The 14,552-nt window shown below is 43.5% G+C and overlaps 2 protein-coding genes across 3 annotated transcripts in view; one reads left to right on the top strand and one right to left on the bottom strand.

Annotated features, from left to right (window-relative positions):
- The window catches only part of GRAP2 (GRB2 related adaptor protein 2), a 62,149-nt gene that overhangs the window by 31,712 nt on the left and 15,885 nt on the right, over nucleotides 1-14,552 (bottom strand). The window contains exon 1 of one of the 2 annotated variants that reach the window (XM_058568319.1): nucleotides 7,069-7,148. The exons of the other annotated variant lie outside the window; for it this stretch is intronic. The gene's annotated coding sequence lies outside the window, so the exon portion shown is untranslated. Of the gene's footprint in view, nucleotides 1-7,068; nucleotides 7,149-14,552 lie in introns of those variants that run through there. 2 annotated transcript variants of the gene reach the window in all.
- Nucleotides 1-14,552, top strand: part of ENTHD1 (ENTH domain containing 1) — a 187,121-nt gene that overhangs the window by 21,936 nt on the left and 150,633 nt on the right. The window lies entirely within an intron of this gene.

Genomic DNA, 14,552 nt, shown 5'->3' on the forward strand with positions numbered 1-14,552 from the left:
CTTTCTGGTCTTTATTCCATCCTGAATGGAACATGGGCTTTGCAGTCAGGCAGAGCTGGTTTGAATTCTGGCTCCTTCATTCACCAGCTGTGGGATCATGGGCAAATTGGTTATCTCTGAACTCGGTTTCTTAGCTAAAGACTCCCTCCAGGGTGACATTAACCTATTAATCAACACTCTTTGAGTATCAACTCCAAACCCACCAGATTAAGTAGTTACCATATGCCCTGTCTTTCTTCATTTTGTTCTCTAGGGTGTCATGAAAAATGCAACCAAATGCCTTGCTGAAATCCAATGGTGCTGTGCCTGTGGCCCTTTCCTTACATGCCAGTCTAATAACCCTATAGGAAAGGAAAATACACCAGAACAGGGTCAACTCCCATTCAGGGCCATACTTGGGGAAATGCAAAGCGGAAGGAATTCATCTTCTCACTCACTCACTCACTTTCCCTCTTTTGTGTTTTCTGTTCCCTGCTCCTTGTCCTCTTTTCCAGTCTGTTGAGTTTCCAGTCTTTTAAACAGGCTGCTGTCACCTTACCTACGGTGCCCCCGTTCTCCCTCTATTCTATCCTGCCTGCTTGATGGAGCAAAGACCCCTGCGTGTTGAAACTTTCTGACACACTTTCTGAGGGTCATTTTCCCATTCAGAATTCATCCATGTCATGTTGTCACGATACCGCTCAGATCCACTCAAGACTATCCTGTTGTCATTTCAGGCCTTCAGCAGCCTTTCTCCATCTCATCTCTCTAAACTGGCTTCAGAAAACGACATACTGCATGCAAACGTGCTTTAGTAAATGGCTTCTCATTATTCTATGAGCACACCATCTGCATCCTTGCCTCTGCACTGTTCCTCCTTCTGCCATCTAACTCAGGCTGTTATGTACAGTTGTGCAGGTTGTTCACTGCACAAAGGCCCCTGGCTGAGGCTGCAGTGGGGGCTAAAATCCATCCAGTGCGCCTCTCTCAAGCTATGAGTCCCGGTGTGGGGCTGCATCTGCCTAAAGTTAGGGGCACACTTTTCTAACTTAAACAAAGGCACTTGGTCTAATTTCAACTGCTCCTTCAAGGCCTCACTCAGAGCCTGCCCCTGTGACATCCCGCTTTCTCTTATTCTTCTGGGGGACTCACTGTATCTGCCGCTTGCTTACTGTTGCCGCCACTTCGAGTGAGGTGGGCAAGCACATGGGCTTTTGGAGTCAGGCTGCTAGAGTTCAAATCCCGGCTCTACTGCTAGGTACCTGGGTGATCTGAGCAAATTATTTAATCTCTCTGACCCTCAGTTTCCTCATCTTTAAACCAGGAATAATAATAATGCCTGCCTCATCGTGTTCTTGTGAAGAATATTTGAAGTATCCATCCTAAAGCACTTAGTATGGTGCCTGGCACATAGTTGGCACTCAATAGTTGTTAGTTATTGCTACTTTATGCATATTCCTCAATAGCTAACACCCATCGAGACATGTTGTGGCTCACAGGAAGTTTGAATGAATGTCTACCTCCTTAAGCAGGGCTGCTAGATAAAACACAGAGTGCCCAGTCCAATGTGAGTTTCAGATAAACAACAAATAGTCTTCTACTATAAGTATATCCCAAATGTTTACCTTCTCCACAGAAAGTGGTAGACTGGCGCATTGTTAAGAATAATGGCAAGGAATCCTTTGATCTTTTCACCCTCTCGTCTTGATTCTCCCTGCTGCCCCTTCCTCTCACACAATGCCTGCCCCACACGATCTCTTACGTGAAAATTGGGGAGTGGGCTATCCTGCAGGATGAGATCTGAGGTCTTGGAATGAAGCCTTTAGGTGTTCTTGCGAAGGTGGTAGTTTGCGTGTAGAAGTATATGTTTTCTCATTCCTGTATCCTGTGAGCCACATAATGTCATGCTTCCTACTTTCTCTACCTTCCTTGTGTTATTTGCTACTTTTAATGTAGTGTGGGTCAAAAGGCATGCTTTTACCATGATGCATTCTGGAATACTGTATGGTTTGATAAGTGGGTTTTACATATTGGAATTTCTGTTTCTATAAGTGAATTTTCTTGTAATCCACATTTGTGGTAAAGCAGGAATCCTCTAAGACCTCTTGCATATTCAGATATTTCTCTTGTGATTATTCTGGCATTTCACATCGTTATTCTCAAATTCACTATCTGCTTTCTCATATCTACAACTTGTCAAATCTTTCCATGCTTGGCACTTGCACCGCAGTAAAAAATTCCTGGGCACCGGCCCCAGTAACTTATTAGTAGTCCCATCACGTAGTCTCCAGGTTGACATTTACTTGTATCACCCACGTATCTAGTCCTGATGACAAATAATCCTTGAATCGGTTGCTGATACCTCATCCTTTCTTTATGTGATTTGTGCCTTCCTAGAGCCTGGTCTCTTCCTGGAACCACTGCAGAGGAAGTTACTAAACCACCAAGACTACCAAATGTGGTTCTATTCTTTTCACGATCTTCTCTTTTCTCCGCTCTTTCATTTCAAATCCTCCATTGCTGACTCCTTGCCCTGATTCTTTTCTCTCTCCCCTGACGCTGTCTGCATGGCCAAGAAGCAGCGATTGCTCCTAGGGCTAGTCTTCAGATTTTCTGCTGCTTGGTCTCACTGGGCTCTCACTCTCCTTATGTCTCTCAGGAGTAACTCCTATGCTTTATGCATTTGCTCAACAAAGATTTACTGGGTTCCACTTTGTGCCAGGCGCTGTGCTCAGCGTGGAGATCCAGAGTGGACTAGAGAGCCCATCCTAGGCCTCAGCAGTCTTGTGGGAAAGACAGACAAGTCGACCAAACAAATGAGAGCAGTGTGATAATGGAACCAGACCTCAAGTGGTTGAGGAGCCCAAAGGGATGGTTCCTAATCCAGCCTGGGATGGGGACAGGTGCAGTAGGGACCAGGGGAGGCTTCCCAAATGAGGTGACAAATAAACTGAGTCTTGTGGACAAGTAGAGGGTACATACATCACAGATAGAGAGTGGTACATGCACATAGCAGTTAGGGAGGCTGATTGGCTCATGATGGCCATTGTGGAGGCAGGAGATGGGATTGGTGATTTGGGTGGGGGCAGGTCACGGACGACCTTGCAGAGCATGCCAAGGATGTTGGATTTTTATCCCAAGGGTGATGTGGAATCGCTAAAAATGCTGATATTTGCATTAGGAAATCTTTAACCTGGTGGCAGTATGAAGGATTGGAGGCAGGGTGAACTGGAGATGGAGAAACTATTGCAGCAGTCTTGGCCAGAAATGATGAGGGCCTGAAATATGACAGTGAGAGGCCATGCTCTTTCTCTTGACATTGGGCTTTTGCACATGCTGTGATCTCCATAGCAAGTGCTTTACACATATCATCTCATTTAACACCTGCAAGAACCTGAGAGTAAGAACTATTATTATATCCACCTGATGGATGAGGAAACTGAGGCTCAAAGAGATTAAATAATTGCCCAGGTTCACATGTATCCAAAAATGGTGGAACCAGGGTTCAAATTCAGCTTGTGCACTTAACTAATATTGTCCCTGTCTTGACTCAAGAGAATCACTGTGTCTTTTTGACAAATTGGGAGTGACTAAAAGGCAGAGAAGAGTCTAGAGCAGTGCTGTAGAATAGAAATATAGTGCAAGCCACACATGTAATTTTAAATATCCTAGTAGCACGTTAAAAAGTAAAAGGAAATTATTTTTAATAATTTATATTATTAAACTCAATATATGCCAAATATTATCATTTCAACATGAAATTAGTATAAAATATTATTGAAATATTTTGCATTCTTTTTTCTGAACTAAGTTCTGCTGTGTATTTTACACTTACAGCTCATCTCAATTTGGACCAGCCATATTTGAAATACTTAATAGCTAATATTAATATTCCAAGTAAGTACCAGTAGTTTAATGTGGCTAGTGGCTACCATATTGGGCAGCATGGATCTAGAATGGCTCTCATCTTTCTGCCGTGGACAATATGGTAGATGGCAATAACATTTTCAGAGATAAGGGAGTAGAGGAAGAAAAGATAATTTGGAAGGAGTTTGAAATGCTTGTGAAGCATCTAGGTAGAGATTCTCAGGGGTTGGCTATGTAGGTGTAGATCTCAGCAAAAAGCTTGGAGTAGATATATAAATTTGGGAGCTATTCCCATACAGATGGTTGTTAAGACCCCAGGTAGAAGGAACTTACATGGGGAGATGGTGTAGAAGGACAGAGCCTTTGGAAACCACTGGAAGGGAGGGATGCCCTGTGCATGTGGAGGAGTTCATTTGTGGCAACAGGCAAGGCATCTCCCATGGAGTGGGAAGGAAGGCAGACAGGTGAGTGTGGATGCAGAAGGTAAGCTTGTGTAGGGAAAGGGGTTGAGGAGAGGCGGGGAGCAGGCCTTCTAACCTGATGTTGGCAGAGGTTCTCTTGGCTCATCCTGTTTCTTTTTTCTCTTCTATAGAAAAATGAGCCCTAGCTTTGGTATCTGACTGCTCACAAAAGTCTGTACTCAAAAAGGGGAGGAAGAGTCAAACAAAATGTAAATATTTGTCTAGCCAGGGACTAAAACCAAGATGAGCACTCATTTCTCCTATTGTCACCACATTCACTTTCTCTCTCTCTCGCTCATTAAAATTTTTATTTTGAAATAATCATAGACCTGTAGGAAATTGCAAAAATAGTAGAGAGAATTTCCTTGTATTCTCCATCCTGCTTCCCCCAATGGTGACATCTTATCTCACCATAGTACAGTATCAAAGCCAGGAAACTGACAGTGGTACAATACTATCCGCTGGACTTCTATCTTCTCTTTTACCACTTCCTAGCAAGAAGTACTCCGAGTAAAAAGAATCAAAATGATGTAAGATGTAATGTACAACCAGGTTAAGAGCTTTTGTGTGTTCAAGAAGTTTTATCCCTGTAACTAAACGACATGCATCGAATACAAAACGAAATGCCACCTAAATGCTCGGGTCAAAAATACTTTCTTACAGCCATATGTAATTTGCACCAACGTTATGTGGTTAGCCCAGGCTCTTCACTGTCTGTTTGGCTTTATCCTATTATGCAGAACAGCAAAGAACAGACTGTCCTGTTATTCCCATCAACGTCTATAATGAGGAATGTGTGACACAGGAGAGAGAAGCAAAGTGCCCAAGGTTGCATTGCCGCACAACCCAGGTCTCGCTGACTACGGAACTCAAGCTCAGTTTATGACACTGTGCTATCTCTTGGTGGATAGCTGTTTCATGCCCCCATCTACACGGCAGAAAATCGATAGATTACGAGGGAGTTAGCATTCAGATGAGTGACTCCATCCAAATTTCAAGTGGGAAGGATTTTAGAGGAACCCATAGCACCCAACACAATGGCTCCTCAATAAACGGTAGGGGTTTAATAGAACCAGCTCACGAAACAAACAGATCCAAAAGAGACAGGCACATTCCTCAAAAGCAGAATCAAACAAAGAAAGAACCAAGAAATCTCGTTACTTCCAGGAAACGAAAATCAACAGGAGAAAATTAAGCCAACTTGAAGGGAAGAGCCTGTCCATCAGCTGGGGTTCGGCCGGGTCGAACAACCCATTTATTAACAGAGAGTGAGAGAGTTCCTCCGTATTTCGCTATAAGTGGTAATTTGTTAAGGGATAAATATGGAATGACTTTCTTTCTCCCTTGGAGATATAAAAACAATATATCTGGCAAGAAGTAGAAAACAGAAAAAAGAAGTGTTTCATCCATTAAGATCTGAAAAGCAAAGGAAATACATATTTCTGGTAGCTAGGTGAAAAGAGTTTGGCCTTGACAATTTCTGAGCTGCCGAAGAAGGAAAAATTTAGCAGGAGTAGGCTGGATAAGGGTGGTCAGATGCCTATAGGCTGAGTAATCTCTATAAATGACATTTCTTTGATGCCAGCTCTTTATTTATTTCGTGTACCTACAACTTCCCCTATATTGTAGGGTATTATATCTGTATTATATCTGTGTAGTGTATTATATCTGTATATCTACCAGTAATAAAATAGTTTTTGTCAATTTCAAGAAGACAGGCTGAGAGCAATTTGCCATTGTGAAGACAAACTATAGGCTGAAGGAGACATGACACAGGGAAGGGTTCCTTACTCTGATGTAGCCATCCGTAAAGGTCTTCAGCCTTCCAGAGCCGAGACAGAGCAGCATAGACATGAGGAGGGCTCAGGAAAATAGCTGAAATCAACTCAGCTCCATAAATGCTGTTATCAAATCATCAAGGGTGAGAAAAAGAAGTCATATGTTTGATGGACTGGCCCTGTGTTGACCAGTTGAAATTCAGCCGTGAGATCGGTTCTGTTGTGGGCCTCTCCCATAACAATGTGATTCGGCCATTTGTGCCGATGCCAAACATGTGTTTAGGGGGTGAATAAATGCAGCCTGCATTTTGGAATCTGTGCAGATGCTTAAACAGAGCCTGCTTTCTGATCAGACAACAAGAACACCACCAGATGTGACTTAAACGCACCTCTTTTTTCAGCTATTTAAAATGTGAGAAATTCCTCCCTTATCTCGTCCACTGCAGGGAGCTTTATTTATCAGGATCTTTCAACTCCAGCTCTGAGACACATCACAGATATTCCTACCAAAGTTCCACAAGTCGAGAATGAAATAAACTGCGTGCCAGACAGACTTGCACACCAGGGCAGGCAGACGGGGCAGTGAGACCTGTCACAGCAATATTCTGTGCGATCACTTTGAACTACAAATAAGTTAAGTGGGGGCAGCACGGCTGACGGGGCAGAATTAAACTGTGATCAATGTGGCATCTGGTTTCTCTTCTCTATTCAGCTTTCACAGAAGTGAATGCGAAAAAAAGGGAAGAAGCGAGGAGGAAAAATAAGAAGAGACAGGGCCCCTTCTGGGAAAAACAATTCTAGTCCTGCATTTTCAACTGTGCATTCCACCTCAGAAAGCCAGTGACCGCTTTTACTGAGCACCAGGTGACAGAGACACTGAGTTTGATCCAGGCTGGAGCCAGGCAAGGTGCGGCAGCTTCTGCCTCAATCTTTCTGCTGTTTCCCTTCCCCATTCCAATCACGATAAATATATTTATACTCACTTGATTATGTCAGCCAGACAATGCTCCCCTAATTGGCAGTGATCAGGGTTCCAGAATTGCTTGGGTGAACCTGCTGTCTCTCTATCAGGCAAAGCGATAAAGGGCCGCTAATGCAATTCCCATGAACAATTTCCAGCGGAATGAAAAACAAGCCCCCGACTCGTGCATGGCAATGAATTTTCCTAACAGCTCCTAAGAGGCAAGCCTGGAGGAACTCAGACTTACACAAACCTGCCCAGCATAGAATGCTTTTATAAATCTTCCCCACCCCCGGCTTGAGTGCATAGAAAAAACCCATAGCCACTTCCTTCTGTGTGAGGTTCTTTTGTTCTTTTGCATTTTTCTTTTTTCTTTTATAGCGTTCATGGAGCTAACTGTCATTTTTGGTTCTTCTTGGTTCTTTGTAAATTTCGGGGACATCTGGCACACAGTTGACTGCATTTGCTAGCTCTGGTATTTGTAGATACATACGGGATCTCTGCTGCGTGCGCATGTTAACACTCCATATGCATAATTTATGCATGCATAGTTTGGAGCTTGAATGCATTGGTATATTTTGACATTTAAGTGTGACTACAGTGCTGATCATAAGTAATTGCTCAATAAATATGTATTAAGTAATGAATGCACCAAGAAGGCAAATGCCATTCATTCATTCACCAGACATTGGAATGCCTACAATGTGCCAGACACTGGGCTAGATGCTGGGTGTTCAGTGATGCATACCCACAGTCCCTGCCCTCAGGGAGCTCACAGTTGAAGGACAGGAGGCAGGCACATGAATAGGCAATTATAAGATGTCATGGACTCTTACCCTGCTATCATGGACCTCCAAGGTGGGGGGAGACTTTAGTCCACCTAGGGGAGTGACTGAAGCCATGACGGGGGCGTCTCCTGAAGGTGGTGAGGCCTAAGCTGGGGCCTTAAAGGGTTCCAGACAAAGAGGACATCACAATCAATGGCGGAACAGAAGAAGCAACAGGATGTGAGCAGAGAACTAGAAGGCGGAGGGTGCTGTGGGAAAGCCTTGAGGCAAGGAGTTGATAGAAATGAAGTGGGGGCTCAGGCAGGGACTGGATCTGGGGGGTCCTCAGAGGGGAATAAGGGAAGGAGCTTCAGTTATCTCAGTTAGGGCCAAAATTCTTTTGGATTCTGACAGAATTTGTAAACACATACCTCAAAGCAGAATTTGGATGGGCTTTCGAAGCCTTGCTGGAGGGCAGTTGGGAGATCCCGTCACACCCTGAATCCCTCCTTAACGAGCCATGTGAACCTGAGCAAGGCCGGCTTCCGTACAGGTAAGCTGAGGAGGTGGACTTTGTGGGCTCCAAGATTCCTCCCAGCCTTTATACTGTAAGTCACCTAGATTCTCTGAGGTTTGCATGTAGACCACAGCTGGGCCTATTCCACGTACAAATTGTGAGGCTCTAAAGGAATGGGGCTACTTCAAGCAGCACACAATAACGCAGTATCACCGTCTTACGATAGGGAGACAGCTAGGCACATTGAGTGCAATTTTACAGAAATCCCTAAGAAGCATTCACAGGAATGTGCTGTATGATGGAGAAATCCTACTGTCTCCAGCCTGCGTCAGGGTCTCATCATCTCAATGCTTCAAGACCCCCAATTAAATTCATAGCACAGATCCCTGCCTGATTTAGTCTCTGTAAAGCAATGCTTAGCTCACATCCTTTCTGCTCAAAAACTCCCAATGATTCCACTTTACTTACAGAATCAAGCCAAAGTCCTTAGAGTGACATTTAAGACCATGTCCAGTCTATCCCCTACCCTACCTGCCACAACCCCCCCTCAGCCATGTGGGCCCTCTAGCAATGGCGTCTGTGAATGTTCCTACAGCTCTGACTCTTCTCACTCCAGCCTCTCACTAAAGGTACAACTCAGATTCAAGTCCATCTCCTCTAGGAATGCTGTCTGGTTACCCCTGGCCTCTTCTGAATCCTGTGTAGCACTTAGTGATCATGTGGTTCATTAGTGACTGTTAATTTCACTTTGTGGTTTGTGTTTTACCTCCCCAGCTACTTTGTAAGCCCCGGGGTATAGGAACCAAGACTCACCCCTCTTTGTAGTCTATGGACCTAGCACAGTATCCCGCTCATGGTAAATACTGGCTGATGATGGGTTTCCTACATTGTAGCCTCTATGAGACTATTGAGTAAAAGCCATGGGAAGTCTGATTATTATTATTATTGTTATCATAGTACTGTGGCCTGAAGCTCTTTTTCCCTCTTCTTAGAAAAAAGGAACCTTGGAGAGAGTGGTTTGGTGCAACCATTTTGGAGTAATGAGAATGTGAAATGTTTCTCCCACAATTCATAAACAGTATTTTACGTGCGTTACCTCAGAGCTTAAAGTTCATCCACGAATGAGCTATTTCACAGATCAAAAGGAGCATTTGCGCAATCCACCAGAAGGAATAATCACTCTGCTAAGTTGAAAGGGGAAACCGATTGAATGCTCCAGCCTGAAAGTAGAGATGGTTTACTATCACATGACCAGGGAGGAACAAGAGTGACTGACTGAATTACTGGCCTCCGTGATGAGTTTTTATTGTACATGTTCCATTGAGTAGCACATGGGATTTGTCACAGAAGAGGAACTGGCATTAAATCAATAAAGAAAATCACCACTTCCTTCCTGATCCAACAGCATTTAAGGAAGCTGAGCTCTGCCAACATATACAACTGTGCAGAATTTGTAACTGGGCAGTTAAAACCACCATCGAAGCTGGCAGCTGTGATTTTCCCAGAAGTAGAGCTTAAGGAAGAAAAATAGCTTTTAAACTTCAGTTCCATTTTTGCAAACTGGATCTGTTCATGTTTTAAGTCCAGGTTTTTTTTTCTTTTCTTTCCTCATTAGTAAAGAATATGACTGTTTCTTTTACCCACGTGGAAATTCACTCATTTACTCAACAAATATTTACTGAGCATCTATCTCAAGTCAAACACTGTTTTAGGTGCTGGGGACGTGGATGTGAACAAAAGAGGCAAAGCCCCTGACCTCATGGAGCCTGGCTTCTAGTGGGGGGAGAGAGAGAATAAATAAGTAAACAGATAAGTAGACGTATGCTATGTCGGGCATAGGTAACTGAAATAATGCCAATATCTTATTGTATTTGGAAAATCAGTTTCCAGAACATAAAAAATTAAGACTCCTACATGAAAATTATCTTAGCTCATATATGTCACATGTATTAAGGGATATTTTAAAAAGGATAACTAGTAAAGGATACATCTACTGCTCTTTGCATGTGATGTTCACCTTCCCCACTTTCAACAGGGCACGTCTTTGAGGAGCATTTTTAGGAAAAGGATTTGTGCCTACTTGTGTTCGCTCCATTACGGCACTATATGGCGTGATGGCCCCCACTATGCCCTATGCTGGAAACCTGGGGTTCCTGCTGGACTCCACCTTCTCTCTTCCTTCTTTCCCAAATCTGGCACCTGTCTCTAATGGGTCTTTAAACCCTGTGTTTTAAATGTACCTTAAATCTACTCCCTTCTTTCCATCACCCTCTCCTTAGTGCAGGCTTTATAATCTCTCTCCACGACCCTGGCGTCCCACTTCTCCTCCCTGACTCTGGGCTCAAATGCCTCCAGTCTCCCCTCCTCATTGCTCTCAGAGTGATGCGTGTAAATCATGCCGTCCCCTGGCTCTCCACGCCTGCAGGATGGAGCTCAGGCCTCTTGGCCTGGTCCCTGCATGCCTCGCCCCACCCAACCTGGGCAGCTTTGTGTCTCTGCATCTTTCCTAGATCCTGGGCCCCAGTGGTACCAGCACCACGGAAGGTTCCCTGGTGATGTGACATGCAAATTGTATGTGCTTCTTCTTCCTTGAACACTCTTCTCCTCTTCCCTCACTCCTTGCCATCCTTTAACATGGCTCAGAAGTCACCTTCTCTGTGTAGCCTTCACAGACCCACCAAATAGAGCTGCATTTCCCCTCCCTTCTAACCCAAGGGTATGCTGGCCCCTTCTCACTTCAAGTACAGCATCTAATGGAACACTTTTTTGTGTGTGTGAGGAAGAGCAGCCCTGAGCTAACATCCATGCCAACCCTCCTCTTTTTTTTTTTTTTTTTTGCTGAGGAAGACTGGCCCTGGGCTAACATCCATGCCTATCTTCCTCCACTTTATATGGGACTCCGCCACACCATGGCCTGACAAGCGGTGCCTCGGTGAGCGCCCGGGATCCGAACCCGGGCTGTCAGCAGTGGAGCATGCGCACTTAACCGCTATGCCACGGAGCCAGCCCCTAATGGAAGACTTTTGCAATGGCTTATTTACTTCTGTGTCTTCCCTGCCAAGCTGTAAGCTCATCCAAGTAGGGAGGGTCACATTTGTAATCTTAGAGCACAGTGCAGCGCCTGGCACATAGTAGGCCCTCAATAAATATTTGATGAATGAATGAATGAAGGAGTGATCTATGGTCTCTTCTGGTTTGGCTTGTGCTGAACTGTGCATTTGAGAATTAGGTGACTATGGCAAAATAACAGAGTAAAACCAACTGACCAATATGGCAAAGAACTTGACTTTGCTCTTATGAACAACAGATTCTAAACATTTGAGTTAATGGACCGCAGATGATAAGGAATTTCAAAACCAAGTTTTCCTAGACAATATTTCTGTGTGTACTAAATCTGGAGATGGTTAAGAAGTTCCAATAAATGAGTAAAGCATGTAAAACAGAACAATTGAGTAATCTGGATCATTTACTGCAGAAGAGACACTTGAAGAGACTTAATGGTTTTTAATGAAAGGAAAGATTGTACTCCAAGCACTACTAAACATCATCCTTCTGCACGTACACACAAGAAGAATAAATGAGATTAAAGTCCTACAAAGATTAAAGTGAAAAACAAACAAAAAGAGAACTCAGTGGTTTCCGACTGGGATGTGTGAACCCATTTCAAGTTATTATTACAAATAACTCACATATATCGAGGGCTTACTCTGAACCAGGCATTGTTCTAAATGCTTTACCATGTATTATTTCATCTAATCTTCACAGCAAACCCCTGTGAGTTAGTTTTACTTACATTATTACAGTTTTACAGGTGAGGAAATGGAGGCACAGGATGGTTAAGTAACTTACCTGGGTGGCACAGCTGGAAAATGGTAGAGCTGAAATTCCAGCCTGGGCTGTCTGGCTCTGAGCCCTTGTTCTTGCCGACTCTGCTTACTGTCTTACCAGAGGCGAAAAGAGATGCCAGACCTCCATCTGAGGACGGAGGCCTAAAGCTGAGCTCACAAAAGCTCAATGAGTTCATGTGGCTAGTTTAAATCTAAATAAGAAAATCCTTGAATGTATTGATTGTTTTTCATTGCCAGGGCAACTAGCTGTCTTGCGTGCTTCACTACACCAACGTGTGTGTATGGGTACGTGTGTGCGTATGTGTGCATGTGTGTGTGTGTGTAGAAGTTAGAGTACCCATTTTCCTTTCCTTTCTCCTGGTGGGTTGGCCTACCAGCTGTTGTCTTTCTAATGAGACAGTAAGTCATTTTGTATTGTTTTCGGCAGTCAGCATCCATGGTTTAAGCATCCACATGTGTGCATGCATTTATGAGACCTGACGTAAATGGAGTCAAATTTAGATATTGTGATTTTACCTCTAGAATGGTAGAATTTACTCTTGGGGCTGAAAAGCCAGCATCTTCTTCCCTGCTATGTTTTCCAAGGCGACCTTGTTTAGCCTGCCTCAGGGACGTAAGCAGTGGGGTCACTGTCGGCAAAGAACAGAGGCAGCTTGCTAAGCAGCTCAAACGCCCGTGCGAAAGGAAGTCCGTGCTCCTCTGATCCGCGGAGCAGAGAGTGATCGAGCCCTGAGCTGCACTTGGGCTGCACGAGGCCTGCAGGCTGGTTCAGAACCAGGGCGGCCCAGCAGGAGCCCCATGAGAAGGGTATGAATGAGTCACTAGACTTTTCAGGTTGACTGAGATGACTCTGTTGATTTTCTTCGAATTTAGATGTGTTATCAGTGTTCACACATTGGCCATAACGGGAAGAAGATGAGGGAACATTTCTCGATAGTGCCTGGCCTTGGGCAGGGTTGTGATAAGATTGGACGTGAGATGTGACTCTGCAAGAATGTGCTGGTCAGCGCTGGTGGTGTGCATCCCAGTGTGCGCTAGGGACCCCTCGGGGGCACATCTTAGTGTCCCAAGCTGGGAGGAACCCCAAAGTGACAGGCGCAAGTGTTTTCTGACATAATGCACGCGTCGGCCTGGGTTGATATTTGCTATTTTAGGGCCTCAGGAGGCACAGCTAGTTCATCACACTTTGAGTTCACGGTCTGGGAAAAGCACTTGCTTTCCTGCACCGGGTCCCCCACAATAACCAGATAAATTGTTGGTGCCTTGGTTAAATGTTTGGGTTCTAGAAGCTCACTTAACCTCTCTGGCCTCAGTTTCCTCATCTTTAAAATGGATAACAGAATAGAACCAACCCCCTTGATAGGATTAAATAGATTAATACATGTCAAGTGCTTAGAGCAATGCCTGGTATATAGTCAGCACTAAATTTGTATTTTTATTAAGGCATACATGTTTGTTTATACAACTTCATATTTGGCAGAGGACCAACTCCACTACTTGCACAAAATAGGTGCTTGGTAAATATTTGTTAAATGTTGAAGGAACCTAAAGAATGGATCTAGTGGAATATGAGTATGGTAACCTGTTCTGACTGCCCGGTAACCTCTAGTTCAGGGACAGACCAGCAGAACTGGATGTTAAGATTTAATCTCCTATAGAGAAATATTTCAAAAAGGTGGAGTGTTCTGCAATCAAACATCTCTGCATAAAAGAAAGAAACAGAGGTGACAGTTTTGCATAAAGATCGTAGAGGAAATGACATGAAGAATTGCGTTGGGGGATATCACACTTGAAGAACAGGTAGCAGGGTCCACAATTCTCAGTCAAATCAACAGAAGTATCGAATAGAATCAAAAACTTTAAAACTACAAAATATATGTGATTTTTGAGTCTATAAAAATAAATGAATATGAAAAACAAGAGTCAAATCTCTGATCTGAATTTACCTCCTATTGATTTTCTGATAAGATAGCTTCAACGTGAAATGAGTCATTTAATTAAAAAAATAGAAGGTGAATGGTATAATGTTTTAGGTACTGGTACAGGATGACAAGAGTACCTTAATATTAGGTTGAATCATATGAAATTGCTGCTTCTTTTGGGAAAAAATGGCCAGACGTTGTTAACTTCATACGGTTTAATCAAATATATTTAAGCTAATTGATACTAAGTCAAAACACTTCTGTTACCTTGCCCTTTATTGCCTTTTAACTTTTACTATAAAACTAAATTGGCTAATTTTATTTGGCTTGGCCTCTTTTGCCTCTCAGAGTTTGTGCACTGTAGGTGCTAGACAAGTGTTTTGTTAATTGAATAGTGTTTTCTGTTATCATCTCTCAAAAATTAGGCCTAAATTTCACAACACTACCTAATA

This window comes from Diceros bicornis, chromosome 25, assembly GCF_020826845.1.
Source record: "Diceros bicornis minor isolate mBicDic1 chromosome 25, mDicBic1.mat.cur, whole genome shotgun sequence".
NCBI lineage: Eukaryota > Metazoa > Chordata > Mammalia > Perissodactyla > Rhinocerotidae > Diceros > Diceros bicornis.